The sequence below is a fragment of the Xenopus laevis genome, chromosome 1S (assembly GCF_017654675.1).
Source record: "Xenopus laevis strain J_2021 chromosome 1S, Xenopus_laevis_v10.1, whole genome shotgun sequence".
Taxonomy (NCBI): Eukaryota; Metazoa; Chordata; class Amphibia; order Anura; family Pipidae; genus Xenopus; species Xenopus laevis.
The window spans coordinates 41,263,315-41,283,628 of record NC_054372.1 but is presented as its reverse complement, the minus strand read 5'-3'; the positions used below and the strand labels follow the sequence as shown (position 1 = coordinate 41,283,628).

At 37.8% G+C, this 20,314-nt stretch overlaps 1 protein-coding gene across 2 annotated transcripts in view; it reads right to left on the bottom strand.

Moving 5' to 3' along the window:
* Positions 1-20,314, bottom strand: part of fstl5.S (follistatin like 5 S homeolog) — a 251,175-nt gene that overhangs the window by 116,598 nt on the left and 114,263 nt on the right. The window lies entirely within an intron of this gene.

The following is a 20,314-nucleotide window of genomic DNA, read 5'->3' as shown; positions in this document are numbered from 1 at the left end:
AGGATTATGCATATAAAAAGTAATCAACTTAATAGCAGATTTTGTAAGTCAGTGAGTGCTCAGTACATTGTAATTAAAGGACAGTGTGGAAATACTTCTTTTGGTGAGTACTCAATTTAAGAGGTTGTTAGTACAATTGCTCTGTATATCAAATTCAGACATAATAGTGTCTCCAGTAAATGCTTAAAATTGCCTGATTTTAATTGCAGATATACCAGATCTTTATGAAGACTGTAACTTACTGTAGATTTGTTGCTGTCATTGTGGTAAGAACTTGACTACTTCCTCTTATAGAAAAATCTGTAGATGGGCAAATGCAAGTAGCGCTTTTTCATTTCCTTTCTTAAATTCTCTCTTTTCAAACCTTATTCTCTCTATCAACGTCTCTCACAGCCACAGTTCTATAAATAGTAGCAGTTAAGGGTGTGTTTATAAATGTCTACAATGTATTTACTGAAGTTAAGGTAGTAGGAATTATTAAATTAGTAACAAAAAATCCTTATGGCCCATTATTCATAAAGTTTCGAATTACAGGATAAGCAGTCTCTAGTGATGGGCGAATAAATTCACCAGGCGTGGATTCACTGAGAATTTCAGTGTTTCGCCATCCAGGAAACTTCAGAGATTTGTCGGCAAAAACTCAGCCGCATCATTTTGTGCGCATAAAAATGGTTGTGCGTCATAAATTATTCAGACCCCCATTAACTTTAATTAATTTGAACAAAATAGTCACACATATAAAAATTGTTGCTCTGATCAAAATTGTCACGCGTCAAATATTATTTTGACGCCCATCGACTTCAATGCGTTTTACACATTTTTTTTGCTGTTTCGCAAATTGTTCGGTGAAGTAAAATGGGACAGATTCACCCATCATTAGCAGTCTCCCATAGACATCATTAATAATAATAAAAAACTGCCTTGATCCTAACTAAGGAGTACAATTCATCCTTACTGTACCTAACTATCCTATTGGGTTTATTTCATATTTAAATTATTTTTAAGTAGGCTTATGGTATGGAGATCCAAATAATGAAAGATTCCTTATCCAGAAAACCCCAGGTCCCAAGCATTCTGGATAAAAGGTCCAGATTGGATCAGCTGCAGGTGTGATACTGTAATGCCAATACCTGTGTGCTGAGTATTTATTGTATCATAATACCCTGAGCATTTTCATCTTAAATTATCCTTAATGGAAAAGTTCAGCAGAATATATCCTGAGAGTTTCAGAAATATCTCAAGTGACTCCATTAATGTACAAAAAATACACATATGGATATGAAATAAGAGAGATAAGAACTGAAATATATAAAAGAATGCAGTAGAGAAATATTTAATTAAAATGACAGAGAAAGTGACTTGGTGATGAATTACAATTCAGGTTCCCCACAATCTGCAGTGACCATGTGAAAATAAAGAATCAAAGCAGCTTTTGTAACGACTCTTTTTAACATACTGATAAACTGTACATGCTAACAACCTACACTGCAATCATAAATTCGCGAAACGCGCCGGCGTCTCATTTTTTATGCCGACGCCCGGTTTTTTGACGCCGACGCCCATTTTTGACGCCGGCAAATTTTTGCCGCAAATTTTCGTGGCCGTTTTGCAGCGAATTCGCGCCTGGCGAATGAATTCGCCCATCACTACCTTTGACCGCACGTTGTCTGTTCACAGCAAAATCATCCACATATAAGCACCTCCCCTCAAATTAACTCCAGGGCTTTTATCTGCTTCATTGATAATGACAAACAAAGTAATTGCCCACACCTGCCCATGAAATAGCCTTTGAGTCAATGGTCCAATTACTTTTGAGCCCCTGAAATGAAGTGATTGTGTTAAAAAAAGGCTTTAGTTCCTCAATTGCATCTGAGTTCATTTAAAACTCATTATGGTACAGAATCGAAATTAAAAAAAATGTGTCTCTGTCCAAAGATTTATGGGCCTAACTATAGTATATATATATATATATATATATATATATATATATATATATATATATATATATATATATATATATATATATATATATATATATATATATATATATATATATATATATATATATATATGTTTAAATTGTGGACAGCACTCCGTCTAGAACCAATACCTGGGTGCACGGTAAGGAAATATATAATATAGAAAGAAAGACCAGCAACACCAGGATTTTGCAAAAAAATTCAGACAGTGTTATTGCATATGTATGCAATAACACTGTCTGAATTTTTTTGCAAAATCCTGGTGTTGCTGGTCTTTCTTTCTATATTATATATATATATATATATATATATATAATGAAAAATAGAAATGACCAGCAACACCGAGTTCATTGGTGAAAAAAATCAAAGTGTATTCATGTAAACTATATATATATATATATATATATATATATATATATATATATATATATATATATATATATATATATTTCAAACCAATTTGTGTGAGGAAGCATCATCATATACATACCAGTATGGTTTTATTGTCCTGAATGTAGCAATAGTGTGATCATTATTTCACTTTAAAAACTGTAGTTTTTTTGCATGATGTCTGGAGCTCCTTTCTAACTGACGAGAGGAATTATAGTTTTTATTAAGAATTATTGGAAAATTACTAAGGCCTGACCGATGGCAGATGGCTTGAGGATTTTGTGGAGGTGTCATCCGTTTGCGAAAAGAATGAGATCAACCTCTGGCTCTATACAAAATGTTGGCTGAGTACATACATTTGACTTGATTAATTTTCCGAGCCTTGCAAATTTCAAATTCCATATTGAGTATTCTGAATATTAAATAGAGTAAATAAAAAAGACTGTCAGTAAGGTTAATTTTATTTTAAAAAGCTTATCTCTACATGCATAAACAAATGTTTGCCCTTAGGACAACCTGCTTGTACTTAAAAAATATAAACAATAATACTAAAATATTAAAATATTTAGTAAGAAATGCCTAGTTCTATGGGTGAAAGTACATCAACCAAAATATTTGTGGAATCACAAGTATTGTATAAGATTTAAAGCAATACTGATCAAATAAGGGTTTTGTAAACAACAAAATGTATGTATGAGTTTCCCTCTGGCTCAGTAGTACAGCTTTGTGCAAGAGCTAACAACGTATCGTCTGGTGAAGTCAAGGAAGCATTTTAGGATAGCACATTGGCAAATAATCAATTATTGGTTATTGGATGTGTCTGAAAAGAAGGGTCTTTAAAGGAACAGTTCAGTGTGAAAATAAAACCTGTGCAAATAGATAGGCTGTGCAAAATAAAAAATGTTTCTAATATAGTTAGTTAGGCAAAAATGTAATGTATAAAGGCTGGAGTGACTGGATGTCTAACATAATAGCCAGAACACTACTTCCTGGTTTTCAGCTCTATAACTCTGAGTAAAGGTGGCCATACACGGAGAGATCTGCTCGTCACCAAACGAGCGTATCTCTCCCCAATATGCCTACCTAACGATGGGTAAAGGGGCGGTCGGATCGCAGGACTGCATCAACGAACAGAGGCGTCCGCGATCCGACAAGATTTTTAGTCTCGTCCGATCGACATCTGGCCGACTTTCGGCCAGATATTGATCGGGGAAGCCCGTCGGAAGGCCCCATACAAGGGCCATTAAGCTGCCGGCTCGGTCTGTTGGCAGCTTTTATCGGCCCATGTATGGCCACCTTTAGTCAGTGACTTGAAGGGGGGTAGATATCTGTTCAGTGAGTTTGCAATTGATCCTTAGCATTCAGCTCAGATTCAAAAGCAACAGATATGAACAACGTGGCCCCCGTTTAAGTCTGATTGGTTACTGCCTGGTAAACAGGGTAACCAGTCAGTGTAAACCAAGAGAGCTGCAAAGCAGGAAGTAATGTTCTGGCTATTATGTTAGACATCCAGTCACTCCAGCCTTTATACATTACATTTTTGCCTAACTAACTATATTAGAAGCCTTTTTTATTTTGCACAGCCTATCTACTTACCCGGTTTTTATTTTTACACTGAACAATTCCTTTAATATGTAACTTTTTAATAAATTCTTTTAATTTAGAGGGTTATTTACTTAAGTCAGGTCAGGGGTTTTGTTGCAAAACTCAAATTTTTCTTGAATTTTTCTGAATTTATTAAAGTCTGATGCTGCAAAAAGTCCAAATATGAAAATCCACCATTTCAGACCTGCCGAGGTTGTATATAAGTCAATGGAAGAGGTCCCGATCCTATTTGGAAGTTTCTGTGGTCTGCATTGGAATTAGCCCGAAAATCAGACTATTTCATGCTTTTCGGACAAAAATGCGAAAAATTCAGGCTTTTTGGGAGAAAGCCCGATAAAATCGTACGATTCGGAAAAAACCTTCCTGAAAAAAATGTGTAAGATTCGGGTTTTCGCTTTTTTGAAATCCTGATCATGCTATTTAAATAATAAATAAGGTGAAATTGTGGATTCAAGTTTGGTCAGACTTTTTTATTTAAAAAATTTGGAGAAGTTCGGATTTTGAAGAGAATAGCCTTTTGATAAAAATTTTTATTTTTTAAAATAAAAAAAAAATTACATTTTGAATAAACCTGAGAACTGTTTTAATGTAATCCAAAAAAACAGGAGATGCTACTATTCTCTAACTGCGGATAGGAATAGTAGGGGCAACTTTGGGGAAAATGTTTTCCCCTCAATCCCTCTTTGCACTTATAAAATCAATTCTTCAAGTTAAGTCATTGTAATTGGCTAGTCATTGCCTTATCTATTTATTGTATCTGTATTACTATTTATTTTTTACCAAATTAAATATTCACATTTAAGAGATTGCAGCCTATGCACACTTTTAAAGCAACAACAACAAAAATTCTGAACACTTGTTAAGTACCCTTTTCAATACTTAAGCATTCAGTAGCAACATGTTAGCAAATCCGCTATGTGACAGGCATACTAATGGGTGCTGATTTTCATTACTATTCAAGGGCAATGCTGACTAGATAATTCAAATGATACATACAGCATTAACACAGAGTCAGTGGCAGAATCCGAGCTAGACACGTCTTTAGCTACAGTTGCCTGTAAGCACAATTCTCATGTGTCTAACAATGGCACGAGTTGTGAATATTTGAAACATGCATGTCATAAAGCAGCCATTTTCTCTGGATTGAATTATTAGTCTATGGTCTAACAAAGCCTAGGACATCTGAGAATCAGTTCCCAAGCCAGTAGAGACTGTCAGTGGAGCCAAATTCTGATCAACTGGAATAATAAAAAAGCAGGAGGAAGCATATACCATAGAGTATAAAGCACTAGGAGTACAGTATAATTATCACAGCAAAAAGTGTATACAAGAAAGTTCACTTTCCTATTGACATGCAAACGCATACACTTTAGAAAAGAATTCAAATGGCTGTTGCTAATGAAAAAAGGTAATATTTGTGCTTAATGCAGCTGAGAAATTTATTTAATTTGTTTTGATTTTATTTTTTTATGTATCCAATTGTAGTCATTAGTAATGTTTTCTACCAGTTCTATGCTGGGCCAAATGCAAAAGAAAAAGCTTTTACAAACATTACCGAAAGGCTCAAGACTAATTACAGACATTTTTAAAATTCCAAAAGATACTTTACAAAATGCACTTTCTTCCCATTTTCTTATTTTTCAGTCTCAATTCACATTATAGTTTTCATTGTCCCAAAAGACTGATGTACCTGGCAAGATATTGTCCTTAAGCGAAAGGTAAGTTGATGAGGGTCAGCGCTTAAAATAGCTTGGAGAAAAAGAATATGGCAAATAGAGACCTTATAGTGTAGTAATTCATTGTGAGTGTTGTAGTTCAATACCTCCACCTAGAGACACTAAGGTGGAGGTGTTGTCCTTAAATGTATTTTACAACATGCAGGGGAGTCCTAAAAAGGCTACTATTTTGTGAAATACCTGGGGGTGTGGTTCAGTTCACAATTTATAAACTTACATCACAGATATTAGGTACACAGGACAAACATGATCGTTGAATATGTGAGAGCTATAGTGACTATACTGTATGCATGTTTCTGTATTGCTAAAAGATGATACTGTTTTGGTATCTAAAAGAAAGTACACTATAAAGAAAAGGGTGATTAAGGCACTAAAACCTACACATGTTAGCACTCCATATGTTGAAGAAAGAAATGATTTTATAACACACTTAAAGCCATACACTATAAGATCCACTTGGTTGGCAAAGTTGCCAAACAAGCAGATCTTTTACCTGATACACCCACCAAAGACAGGTGATAGCAGTTCTTGATTGGGGTGGGACAATCTGCCCAATTGATATCCAGACACTTTTTGTCTGATATCAGTTGGGGAGGCCCATTGGAGGGCCCCATACACTGGCAGATAAACTGCTGAATCAGTCTAAAGGACCTAAATTAGCAACTTAAAGGGCATGTAAAGGCAAAAAATAAAATCACATTTTTACTTTCTTTGATGAAAAAGAAACCTATCCCCAATATACTTTAAATAAAAAATGTGTACCATTTTTATAAGAAACCTGACTGCATGCAGTGAAATTCTCCCTTCATTTACTGCTGTGGATAGGAATTGTCAGATGGTCCCTAACTGCTGAGCAGGGAAACAATCATACTTATGAACAGCAGGGGGAGCCCCCGCCTTACTTCCCAGCCATGCAGAACTGAAGCAGCTTTGTTTATGATGATCCCTAAGAAGCCCAGACCACACTGAGCAACAAAGTTACAAGATGGTGACCCCCTGTAGCCAACTTTGAAAGCATAAATTATTTGTTTGATTAGGCTTCTGGTGCAGTAAGTTCATGTTTATATTTAGTATACAAAATACAGCATTTCTAGCATTATTCTATTTTAGACTTTACACGCCCTTTAAATCTGCCCGTGTATGGCCACCTTTATATTAGGGAACCTGATAAAGGCCACTGCAAAAATGATGGGTGAATTACAGAAGACGCATAAATACATACATATATGGATATGTAGCTGAAGATATTTAAAGACATGAAGAGGGTGTCACATGCAGTTTTGCACCAAGGGGCGTTCAGGCATTAACCTTTATTTGATTAGACATGGCAAGCCATAAGCTTTCAATATCAATTATCACTGTTGGCTTAAATAAGGGTTTGATTTCAGTGAAGATATAATCGATGTCCAAAAATAAATCCATCATTACTTGATTTAAAAGCATTGATTCTTACTAGAAACGCACTATACATATTACAACTCATAACCCAGCACTGATGATGTGGACCAAAGGGACATATGAAGTATAAATGCATCCATAGCTCTTGCAATGATATGAAATTGAGGAGCAGAGCTTTATCCTACAATTTATCATTCTATAATTAGCTAGAGAGCAGTTAGTGTTGAAAAGCCAAAGAAAATGCAGCTAATTTTATTGAAACATCTATTGGTTAGATTGTAGAACATCATTTTGACATTATTTTCAGACTTAGAAGTCATACCTCACAGATTTTATAATTGTTTCTACATGTTGAAATTACAGCTATTTCTGAAAATTAGCAAATTCTTTTATTCCCATAATGTTAGTAACACATTTAACCCCCTTTTAAGTTATGCTGTCAGAATAATTACTTACACTCGCTATTGTTATTTTGAATAGCTGTTATTTTTAAATGAGCATTACAAAGTAAAAAGATTGCATTTGTTCCTGTAAATTTTTCTTTGTATTTGTTCCTGTAAATGCTGCATTGCTTTCATGAATGTTAAGTATTAAAAATGCAGAATTTCATTAAAGAAGAAAAACACATTTCAAAATTGAAAATGTATCCATATGCAAATTAACATCCACTTTACCAAATAACCTGCAGGTAGTTATGCAAATTTTTCTTAGTAGGCGTTGCATCACTGCAAGTTAATTGTGTGTTTGTAGACACAACAGGAAACCCTGGAATTAAGGTAATTTTAAGGAAGGTGTTAGTTCCAAAGTTCTTTTGTGCCCTGTACTTTGCACAAGCCTGAAAATGAAAGCAATGCAGAGCAGCCTGAATAGATGCTTTGGCACTATAACCAATGTGTATTGTAATATCGAATAATATCAGTGATCCTATGGAATGCAATCAATGCACACACAATGTTGGGAAACGATTAGTACAAATTAATGAAAGAACTGCCGCAGAGGTGTGGTGGCTAGACCACTAGAGCCACTAGACCACCAGGGTGAGTCCTTAAAGGGATACTGTCATGGGAAAAAACATTTTTTTCAAAATGAATCAGTTAATAGCGCTGCTCCAGTAGAATTCTGCACTGAAATCCATTTCTCAAAAGAGCAAACAGATTTTTTTATATTCAATTTTGAAATCTGACATGGGGCTAGACATTTTGTCAATTTCCCAGCTGCCCCTGGTCATGTGACTTGTGTCTGCACTTCAGGAGAGAAATGCTTTCTGGCAGGCTGCTGTTTTTCCTTCTCAATGTAACTGAATGTGTCTCAGTGGGACATGGGTTTTTACTATTGAGTGTTGTTCTTAGATTTACCAGGCAGCTGTTATCTTGTGTTAGGGAGCTGTTATCTGGTTACCTTCCCATTGTTCTTTTGTTTGGCTGCTGGGGGGGGGAAAGGGAGGGGGTGATATCACTCTAACTTGCAGTACAGCAGTAAAGAGTGATTGAAGTTTATCAGAGCACAAGTCACATGACTTGGGGCAGCTGGGAAATTGACAATATGTCTAGCCCCATGTCAGATTTCAAAATCGAATATAAAAAAATCTGTTTGCTCTTTTGAGAAATGGATTTCAGTGCAGAATTCTACTGGAGCAGCACTATTAACTGACTCATTTTGAAAAAAAAAAAATTTTCCCATTACAGTATCCCTTTAAAGATGCTTTCAGTAATGTGATTTAAAAAAGTAATCACATCCAAAAATATAAGCAAATTATTATTATTTATCACACAAAAATTTATGGGCGAGATTCAATCTGAGGAGACAAAAGTTTTCTCCTAATTCAGTTCCAGTTTTTCCCATAGACTTTAATAGAGGTTTCATTGTTAGGTTTAACTAATTGAATTACATCTGGATATATAGGAATTTGGAATTGGATTAGGAAATAAGCTTTTCTCATCTAATTGATTCTGGCCAAATTTGTGCAAATTCTTCTTCACTTTAGGGCTCATTTATAAAAGCAAACACAGTGTGCAAAGTGCGATTTTGCAAACAACTAGTTATGCTTTTTACCAAGAATGTAGAGGATATTTTTGCATCAAAATGACTGTGTATGTGATTCATTTGATGCAAATTTGCTGTGCTTATTGATACAACTTGCAAAAGGATCTAAAGAATTACTTCCAATTTGAAGTTGCTAATTGCTCCAGCACTCCCATGTATGTTCACTAATATGGGATTCTGCACAGAAGGCAAGACGCATTGGTGCCAAGTGCAACCATAGAGAAATGCATGGGTTGCCTCTGGCCATAAGTACCTTTAATGAATGGCATACATTCTCACAATGGCCATTTTTTCAGAATTACAACAGAGTTCATGCACCACAGATTCTATGGGGCCTAATTATGAAACCGTGGGAAAAAAAGCAACACTCTTCCAAGATATATTATGCAACAAAAACAGAGACAATTCCGAATATGAAAATAATGTAAAGACAATGGCAGTTATCTCTTTCACTGGAAGATCTTTCTTTGATTCGTGGTTTTGGAGGATTTGGGTTTTTGATGCTGGCAAATTGAAAAAGTCTCGCAGTTTTCCGGTTTGTATCTTTTAAAACATTTCAAGACATTCGTGATTTTAAGGAAAGGGAGTTTAGTTGTGGTTTCAAAAACCTCTACAGCCACTAAAATGAGACTTTTTATAAATAGGCCTTCATGTGTTATTTTATTTACCTAGCAGCTTGAGATCCAGTTTGATGGAAAGCCATCAGCATAGAAAGAGTATTTCTAAAAAAAAAAAAAGCCTATGGACAAAAATGTAAAAAACTCATAAACATGATTGTTAATTGTTGCATATTTAAGGGCAAAGTTAAGATTGCTCATGCCTTTTGGAAGAAAAACTTTGGCACCTAAAAACTGCTGAAGTTCCTCACATTTTTATGCAAACAAATGAACAAATGAACAAAACCCACTGAATTACAGCTGAAAGTCTGCAGTTCAACTGCAGCTGAGTTGTTTCATTGAAAAATTCATTGCGGTAATATACGGAACCAAAATTAGAAAAAAGTTGTATCTGTCCAAAGATTTATGGACCTAACTGTAGTTCTACATAGGTTCTACATTATTAATTTAAAGCGTGACAACTAAGCTTCAATGGCTTGGATTGTACAAAGAAGTCATTAAAATAGATTTATTCCTGGGTTTTCTAATTACATGTCTCAAGGGCCTTAATCGACTAGAATTTAATACTTTAAGACCTCTAGTAGATATATGCTAACATTTTTTTGACTAGTATTGTAGTCCCCAATGTCAATCAATAAGAGGGTTAAACTAATATCTAATTAAAAACAGATAATGAGAAGTATTATGTTTAAACGAATAACCTGTCCTTTTAGATGCTTCCGCCAGTGAAAAACTGTTTATAGTGTACTATTGAAAACTACTTGGGAAGTTTAATATGTATTAAGGTATATTATATATTATTATAATATATATATTTAATGGCTACAACTACATTTTATTTACCAAATATAGTTTCAGAAAAAAAAACATAAAAAAGTGCCAGATCCTACCATGAAATTCTGTAGCTAAGACTATTCTTTTGGGTACCTGTACTGAATATCTGATATGCTTTGGACAATAATAAATGATGATTTTTATTGAACTGATGAATCCTTCCATAGTGAAGCCATTTGGGGCAGACTTACTACAGGGCAACGTTGCAGTCACTAGCGAAAATTCACCATAAATCTCATCCGCAGGGACATCGGCAATTTACAGGTGTAGAGGACAATTCCCTAGCAAAAGAGACCGTCACTAGCGCATTTTCGTGCCCTAACGCCTGGCGCATTTTCGCTTAGAGGAACAACCGTTATTCTGCAAATTCCCTAAAGAGTGAATTTTCCATTACGTTACTTCTTTCACTAGAGTTTCCTTCACCACCTAAGACCAGACAAACTGATAAGATGAAGCTACAGTACATCCTCCTCAATCTTATGTCAGTGACATCATATCCTGTATGCCGGAGAGTCATAAAAGTCTAAAAAAACACTGGCATGTTTTCACTTTTAAGGTGGGATTGCCTTTAATTAAAGATTTTTATCTTAACATTTTTTTCCGAACCATTTGAGGGGCATACCACATTTGTTTTAGGGTGGACTCCTGTCTAGCATGCAATGTAATTTTCCTTACATGTGCCATACTATCCTGTTAAACAGAGAAAAAGCAAATTAGTCTATTGGTTAAAAGTGTTGGTTAAACGAGGAAATTACATTATTATATTTTGGACTTCTCTAAATAAAGGGTTTTATGATAATAGGTTCCTAGTTCTCAGAACAATTTTCATTGCTTCATAAACAGGAAATTCCTTCCAAAGTGTATACATTTATATAGATCAAATTTAGACAGTTTTAAAATCGACATTTTTGCCCCCTATCCTCTAAAAATAGCAAAGAAACCAAAGCCTAAAGCATCAAAAGCAGGTCAATAGCAAAATAGATTTCTCCAAATTACATTGTCGTCTTAGAATGGCACAAAATAGTACAAAACAGATACAGGTATAGGATCCCTTCTCCGGAAATCCGTTATCCAGAAAGCTTCGAATTATGGAAAGGTCTTCTCCCATAGACTCCATTTTATATAAATAATCAAAATTTTTAAAAACAATTTCCAATTTCTCTGTAATAATAAAACAGTAGCTTGTACTTGATCCCAACTTAGATATAATTAATCCTTATTGGAAGCAATGCCAGATTATTGGATTTATTTAATGTTTACATGATTTTCTAGTAGTCTTAAGGCATGAAGATCCAAACTACGGAAAGATCCGTTATCCGGAAAAACCCAGGTCCCGAGCATTCTGGATAACAGGTCCCATACCTGCATTTATTTTCACCAAGCTCCTTGCACACACCTTTTGTAAAAAGTTGCTGTTTAAGCACCATAAGTGTTGTATAAGCAACTGTAATTCCTTGATTGAATGAATCCACACAACATGTTTTGCACTCTATGTGCTTTATCAACTGACTGATCAGTGTTCCCTTCTTAAAACCAAAGTGCCTGTGTGAACCATAAATAAAGTCAATCTATACTTTATTTTAAATTGCTCCTATTTCATACAGCCATTTCTGATACCAACAACTTTAGACAACAATGCCTGCGGCAGTTTAGTTACGCTTGCTTAACATAAAATAACATGAGGAGTTTTGTTCTGCAGAATTTTAATACTGTGCATTTTACTTATTATAAGACTTTCAGAAAGATGCAATTTGTTTTATTAATTCCCATAAGCAAGGCAAAAACAAGAATCACAGTGGCAGTATAATAATTAAAACAATAAATCATTGTCTCCTTTATAAAAAAAAGTCTTGCAAAATCATGCATTAAAGCAATTTGCTATCATCAACCTGATTTATCAAATTGATAAAAATTACATGTCATGTATATACAGTATATGTATATGTATGTTTCTCATTTCATTTTTGTGATGGGGGGTTTAGATTGATTTAATATTGAATGTGTTTAAAACTAACATAGGGGTTTGTATACATAGGGTTATACTGTATAATATAAGATGCAAAGATTATTACAGTTCTTATCAGCTATAATGACTAAACAGCAGGTAATATTTACTGGTCACCTACTTCTTATTGGTTTCAATGAGTTAACTGTACTTGGGCAAATTTGGTGCTTTTTATTACACATGGAAGCACTATTCAGGGCCGGACTGGGCCGGCAGGACACTGGGAAAAAAATCAGTGGGCGCTCGGCTCTTGTGGGCCCCTCTGGCCCAGTTCTGCACCCTGCGCTTCTTCATCCTGCAGCGATCTCCCTTCTATAGGCTGGTCGCAGCAAAACACAGTGCATGCACACGCACTTGCACGGCACATCGGAATGGGGGCCATGAGACCTAAGTATAATTTGTCTTATTCTTTGATTCACCAAATCAAAAATGTAAAAACACTAAAGGGATATACAAAACTGTAATGTTCATGCTGGAGTCGGCTTTGATCGAAAGTTAAGTCTAATACACCTTTTCAGGGGTGCTCCCTTTGCCTAAAAGATGCATGACAGCGCATCTTTTTAACTAACTCTGACAAAATCCTGTCTCCCTACATGCAGGATGTGCACCAGAGTCAGTTATTTTGTTTGTGCTTTAGTTAGTTATTTGAGTTAGCTCTAATACAGGGAGCCCCCTCTCTAAAAGATGTATTAGACTGACCTACAGATGGAGTCACTCTGTTTTGTACATTTATCGCGCTATAACGCTAGATAAGCTGCAGCAAGCGCGATGTGTCACGAAGCCTAGTCGCGTTTAGTGCATTTACAGGCATGTATTACCAGTTTCTGCCACTAGAGGCCGCCAAACACAAGGCAATGTAGAAACGATGTTTAAGCTTTTCAAGTGGTGGCCTAACGGATTAAGCGCTTCATTTTGGACCAAGGAGTTTAGTGTTCAATCCCCATTTTAATATAACTTACTCCCCCTCTAATTTATACTAAGAACTGAAACGATTTATATGTCATACTCACTGACTTTTTTCTTTTTCTCTCAGCCACCTTCATGTCTTTCTTCCTCTCCCTGAATTTTCTTTGCCCAGTGTCTCACATTATTCCATGTGTCCATCTCTCAGCTCGTTTTTTCATCTGCCCTTTAGCTCTGCCCCTTTGTTTCCCCTATTTTTACTTCATTCCATGTGTCCCTGTCAGTCCGATTTTACATCTCTCACCTGGTTTCTATTTCTTCATCGTCCTCCGTGTATCTTCCTGTTTACAGACTGAGCTGTAACCCTATTGTAGTATAGTGGTTAGGGAAACGGATTAGATAATGGAAGGTTATAGGTTCAAATCCCCTCTCAGACCTATTTTTACTTTCACCCTCTGTCTCCCTGATTTTTACTTTATCCCCTCTGTCACTCTCAGTCCATTATCTGCTCTGTCTCCCCGATATTTACTTCATCTCTTGTGTCCCTATCAGCCCATTACATGTCACATGTCTCTCAATTTTTTCATATTACTCCATGTATCTTCCAGCATACATACAGAGCTGTAGTCCTATTGTAGTGTAGTGGTTAGGGAATTGGTTTTGATAATGGAAGGTCATAGGTTTGAATCCCCTTTCATCCTAATTTTTACTTTAGCCCTGTGTTCCTCTCTCAGACCAATTTTTATATTACCCTGTGTCCCTCTCTCGATTTTTACTTTTCTGCCCTGTCCCTCTGCCTCCCCAATATTTACTTCATCCCATGTGTCCCAATAAGCTAGATATTACATCTGTCCCCTGGTCTCTCTATGTTTCCCATCTGCCTCCATGTAGCTGTTGCATAGCAGTTAGACATCTAGTTTTACAAACGTAACATCATAGGTTTGAGACCCGATAGTGCATTTTTTGTTTAAACTCTTTTTTTTTTTAATTTACAGCACTGAGCTAAACCATTGTGCCTTACACATTGCCAGTGTCTGCTGACACTCGAGGGGGAAGGGGAAAGACATGGACCTGCACAATGTTTGTCTCTATCCACTCAATAGACACTGGCAATGTGTAAAGCACAATGTTTCACTATTCATAAAAGATCATAGTATGTTACAGTTATACTGTTAATCCACTCAATAGATGCTGGCATTACAGGGGCGGGTTAATGAATAGGCTAACATAGGCTATAGCCTATCTGATCTGATCCTATCTGATCCCCATTGTAAGCAGCAGTCCTGTCCTGCTTTATGGCAGCTGAGTTTCTAGCTATCTGTATGACAGAGCATTCAGGCCCAGTGGCTGCACAGATCATATCTGATTCCCATTGTAAGCAGCAATCCTGCCCTGCTTTATGGCAGCTGAGTTTCTAGCTATCTGTATAACAGAGCATTCTGTCCCAGTGGCTGCACAGATCCTGTCTGATCCCCATTGTAAGCAGCAGTTCTGTCCTGCTTTATGGCAGCTGAGTTTCTAGCTATCTGTATGACAGAGCATTCAGGCCCAGTGGCTGCACAGATCATATCTGATTCCCATTGTAAGCAGCAGTCCTGTCCTGCTTTATGGCAGCTGAGTTTCTAGCTATCTGTATAACAGAGCATTCTGTCCCAGTGACTGCACAGATCCTGTCTGATCCCCATTGTAAGCAGCAGTCCTGTCCTGCTTTATGGCACATTTTAGTGGTGCCAATGATGTGTGAATGCTCGACTTATCCTTGTATTTTCAAATGCTAATTAGCTTTGGTTCTATTCCATTGTGAAACCATTGTGCCTTACACATTGCCAGTGTCTGCTGACACTCGAGGGGGAAGGGGAAAGACATGGACCTGCACAATGTTTGTCTCTATCCACTCAATAGACACTGGCAATGTGTAAAGCACAATGTTTCACTATTCATAAAAGATCATAGTATGTTACAGTTATACTGTTAATCCACTCAATAGATGCTGGCATTACAGGGGCGGGTTAATGAATAGGCTAACATAGGCTATAGCCTATCTGATCTGATCCTATCTGATCCCCATTGTAAGCAGCAGTCCTGTCCTGCTTTATGGCAGCTGAGTTTCTAGCTATCTGTATGACAGAGCATTCAGGCCCAGTGGCTGCACAGATCATATCTGATTCCCATTGTAAGCAGCAATCCTGCCCTGCTTTATGGCAGCTGAGTTTCTAGCTATCTGTATAACAGAGCATTCTGTCCCAGTGGCTGCACAGATCATATCTGATTCCCATTGTAAGCAGCAATCCTGCCCTGCTTTATGGCAGCTGAGTTTCTAGCTATCTGTATAACAGAGCATTCTGTCCCAGTGGCTGCACAGATCATATCTGATTCCCATTGTAAGCAGCAATCCTGCCCTGCTTTATGGCAGCTGAGTTTCTAGCTATCTGTATAACAGAGCATTCTGTCCCAGTGGCTGCACAGATCCTGTCTGATCCCCATTGTAAGCAGCAGTTCTGTCCTGCTTTATGGCAGCTGAGTTTCTAGCTATCTGTATAACAGAGCATTCTGTCCCAGTGGCTGCACAGATCCTGTCTGATCCCCATTGTAAGCAGCAGTCCTGCCCTGCTTTATGGCAGCTGAGATTCTAGCTATCTGTATAACAGAGCATTCTGTCCCAGTGGCTGCACAGATCCTGTCTGATCCCCATTGTAAGCAGCAGTCCTGTCCTGCTTTATGGCAGCTGAGTTTCTAGCTATCTATGCTCTGTTATATATGCGGGGCATGGCAGGCTTTGCACATCTGTTCACAAATGTTTATCTAATATTCCTCTGTATAATTATGTCCAAGGAACTGATTAAAAAACTAACTAGGGGTCGGGGGGACCCTGCCGAAAATGTAGCCAAGGGGCCTCATGTAGTGTTAATCCGCCACTGGCTGGCAATGTGCAAGAACTATGGAATCCCTAGTCGTGTGAATAAACTGGAAACAAAATATATTCCCAAAATGAAAATTGTTTATTTTTTTGCACACTAGTACAGAGTGATATTCACCAAAACACTATAAAAGAAGATTTTTTAAAAATGACACTGTTAAATAATTAGCCTACAGTATGAGTGTTTGTAACAAAAAACAAATAACGCATCAGGCTGTGGACACAATAAAACTTTTACTCTGAACCAGTGCCTGTTGGAAGTCTGCCTTCACTTAGTAAGCCCTTTGGGCTTGTACTGTCTGTGTAGTTTGAATAAACATTTAACTAAAGAACCTCCATTTTGGCTCATCTATTTAGGGCTAGTCCACACGGGGAGATAGCCACGCGTTTGTGGTCGCGGCGACAAAGCGCCGCGCCAGTCGCCGCGACCGGCGCAGGCGACAGTTTTGTATGGGCGCCTATGTAAAAACGCCTGTGCTAACCACACGAGGCGATGCGCTTTTCAACAGTCGCCTGAAAAAGCCTGGCGAGGCATTTTCAGGCGACTGTTGAAAAGCGCATCGCCTCGTGAGGGCTTGTACAGCAGTATTACTTTCATGTACTGGAACTACTGTATATACATCCATTTTGCAAACTATTTGCCTTGTTTTAAATAGCTTTTGTTTAGCAGAGATCAAGCTCCGTCTGCCCTTGTTCAGATGATCTTGGTAGCCGAATAGAACCACAGCTAATTAGCATTTTAAAGCACAAGGATTAGTTGAGCATTCACACATCATTGGCACCACTTAAATGTAACAAAGGGTTTGGACTGACACACTTATTTGTGGATTCTGCAAAGAAAACAGTGAAGGGTGAAGAGAATTACTAGTACCAACGACTTCTCACAACTATAAAAAAGACAATAGTGATCATTAAGTAAGACACTTTTACCAGCTATCACTATTGTGTATTTTGTATCCATGGCAAGTAATTGCTGCTAGTAGCTTTTTATCTGGGTAGCTAAGCCAAGTTTGAAATGTACATCCATTTACTTTAATGTAGCTCAGTGACATGTAATTAAAATGTACTTTTTTAAGTTTGTAAAATTTAAGTTGGCCATAGATGTACAGATTTTTAACAGATCCAATCCTCATCGTGAGACCAAGATCTTCTGAGAACCATCGTACAAACGTTCGAATTGTCCATCAACTAAAACGACCAATTTGCCAGGAAAACAAAGGGGAGCCGCCTGCTTGGCCCTGCAAACACAGAGAGATTGTACTGGGACCGACAAAGATTTTTTAACCTGGCCGATCAATTTCCTGACAGATGTCGGATGAAAAAATCGTAAGATGTTCCATCGTTCGAATCCCACTAACCTCACGATAATTTGACGGATCGGTCGGGCTGCGCTGAAATCGGTCGTTCGCCAACGAAGAATCGTCGCGTCTATGGGGGCCTTAACTGTCTAACTGCTATGCAACAGCTACAGCTTTATGTGTAGTGAGAAAGATACATGGAGGCAGATGGAAAAATAGAGAGACCGGGGGACAAATGTAATTTTGGGCTGAGACGGACACAGGGGATAAAGTAAAAATTGGGCTGATTGAGGTTTAAAGGGAATAAAGTAAAAATCAGGTTGAAAGGGGATTCAAACCTATGACCTTCCATTATCAAAACCAATTCCCTAACCACTACTCTACAATAGGGCTACAGCTTTCTTTGCAGAAGATACACGTAGAAAAATGATCAAAGTAGAGAGACCGGGGGACAGATGTAATTTTGGGCTGAGACGGATACATGGGATAAATTAAAAATTGGTGAGGCAGAGGGACAGAGCGGAAAATAAAAATCGGGCTGAGACAGGGACACAGGGATAAAGAAAAAAAATCAGGCTGAGAGAGAGATACAAGGAAAAAGTAAATATTGGGGTGGCAGAGGGACAAAGGGGATAAAGTAAAAATTGGGCTGAGAGAGGTTTAAAGGGAATAAAGTAAAAATTGGGCTGAGAGAGGTTTAAAGGGAATAAAGTAAAAATCGGGTTGAGAGGGGATTCAAACCTATGACCTTCCATTATCAAAACCAATTCCCTAACCACTACTCTACAATAGGGCTACAGCTTTCTTTGCAGAAGATACACGTATAAAAATGATCACAGTAGAGAGACCGGGGGACAGATGTACACATGGGATAATGTAAAAATTGGGGAGGCAGAGGGAAAGAGCAGAAAATAAAAATTGAGCTGAGACAGTGACACAGGGTTAAAATAAAAATCGGGCTGAGACAAGGACACAGGGATAAAGTTAAAATCGAGCTGACACAGGGACACAGGGATAAAGTAAAAATCGAGCTGACACAGGGACACAGGGATAAAGTAAAAATCGGGCTGAGACAGGGACACAGGGATAAAGTAAAAATCAGGCTGAGACAGGGACACAGGGATAAAGAAAAAAAATCGGGCTGAGAGAGAGATACAAGGAAAAAGTAAATATTGGGGTGGCAGAGGGACAAAGGGGATAAAGTAAAAATTGGGCTGAGAGAGGTTTAAAGGGAATAAAGTAAAAATTGGGCTGAGAGAGGTTTAAAGGGAATAAAGTAAAAATCGGGTTGAGAGGGGATTCAAACCTATGACCTTCCATTATCAAAACCAATTCCCTAACCACTACTCTACAATAGGGCTACAACTTTCTTTGCAGAAGATACACGTAGAAAAATGATCACAGTAGAGAGACCGGGGGACAGATGTACACATGGGATAATGTAAAAATTGGGGAGGCAGAGGGAAAGAGCAGAAAATAAAAATTGAGCTGAGACAGTGACACAGGGTTAAAATAAAAATCGGGCTGAGACAAGGACACAGGGATAAAGTAAAAATCGAGCTGACACAGGGACACAGGGATAAAGTAAAAATCGAGCTGACACAGGGACACAGGGATAAAGTAAAAATCGGGCTGAGACAGGGACACAGGGAAAAAGTAAATATTGGGGAGGCAGAGGGACAAAGGGTATAAAGTAAAAAATTGGGCTGAGAGGTTTAAAGGGAATAAAGTAAAAATCAGGTTGAGAGGGGATTCAAACCTATGACCTTCCATTATCAAAACTAATCCTCTAACCACTACACTACTATTGGGCTATAGCTTTTGGTGCAGAAGATACACGGAGGAAAATAGAGAGACCTGGGAACAAATGTAAGTTCGGGCTGAGACGGACACATGGGATAATGCAAAAATTGGGGAGGCAGAGGGACAGAGCGCAAAATAAAAATTGGCTGAGAGAGGGACAAAGGAGATAAAGTGAAAATTAGGCAGAGGGGGGATTCAAAACTATGACTTTAAATTACCAAAAGCAGCACCCTAACCACACTTCACTACAATATGGCTATAGCTCTGTTTGTAGTGTGAAAGATACCCTGAGGCAGATGAGGACAGATATAATATTGGTCTGAGATGGACACAGGAGATTAAGTAAAAATCGGGGAGAAAGTAAAAATGGATCTGAGAGGGAGACGTGTATTAAAGATGTACACTGTAAATGAAGTGCCGATCAGGCGCCACCTGGTGGCCGTTTGTGTAATTGCGCCTATTTTAATTTATGCTCCTCTCTTTGGAGAACGTCGGGGCATCGTGTTTCCCTGCATGTGACGCGACTAGCGCATTTATCTTGATCCGTTACAGCGCGCCAGATGTACAATTCTTTCTGGCTCCATCTGTATGAATCAAAATCTGACCATGGCCAGGCCCGGATTTGTGGAAATGCCACCTAGGCCCGGGCCTAGGGTGGCAGGATTTTAGGGGGGCGGCATGCTGCCCAACCACACCCACATTGGTGCAAAACCACTGGTGATGCTCAGGAGATACAATCATTTTTTAAATTTCCCTAGCGCCAATCTCCATTACTCCGGTTCAGAT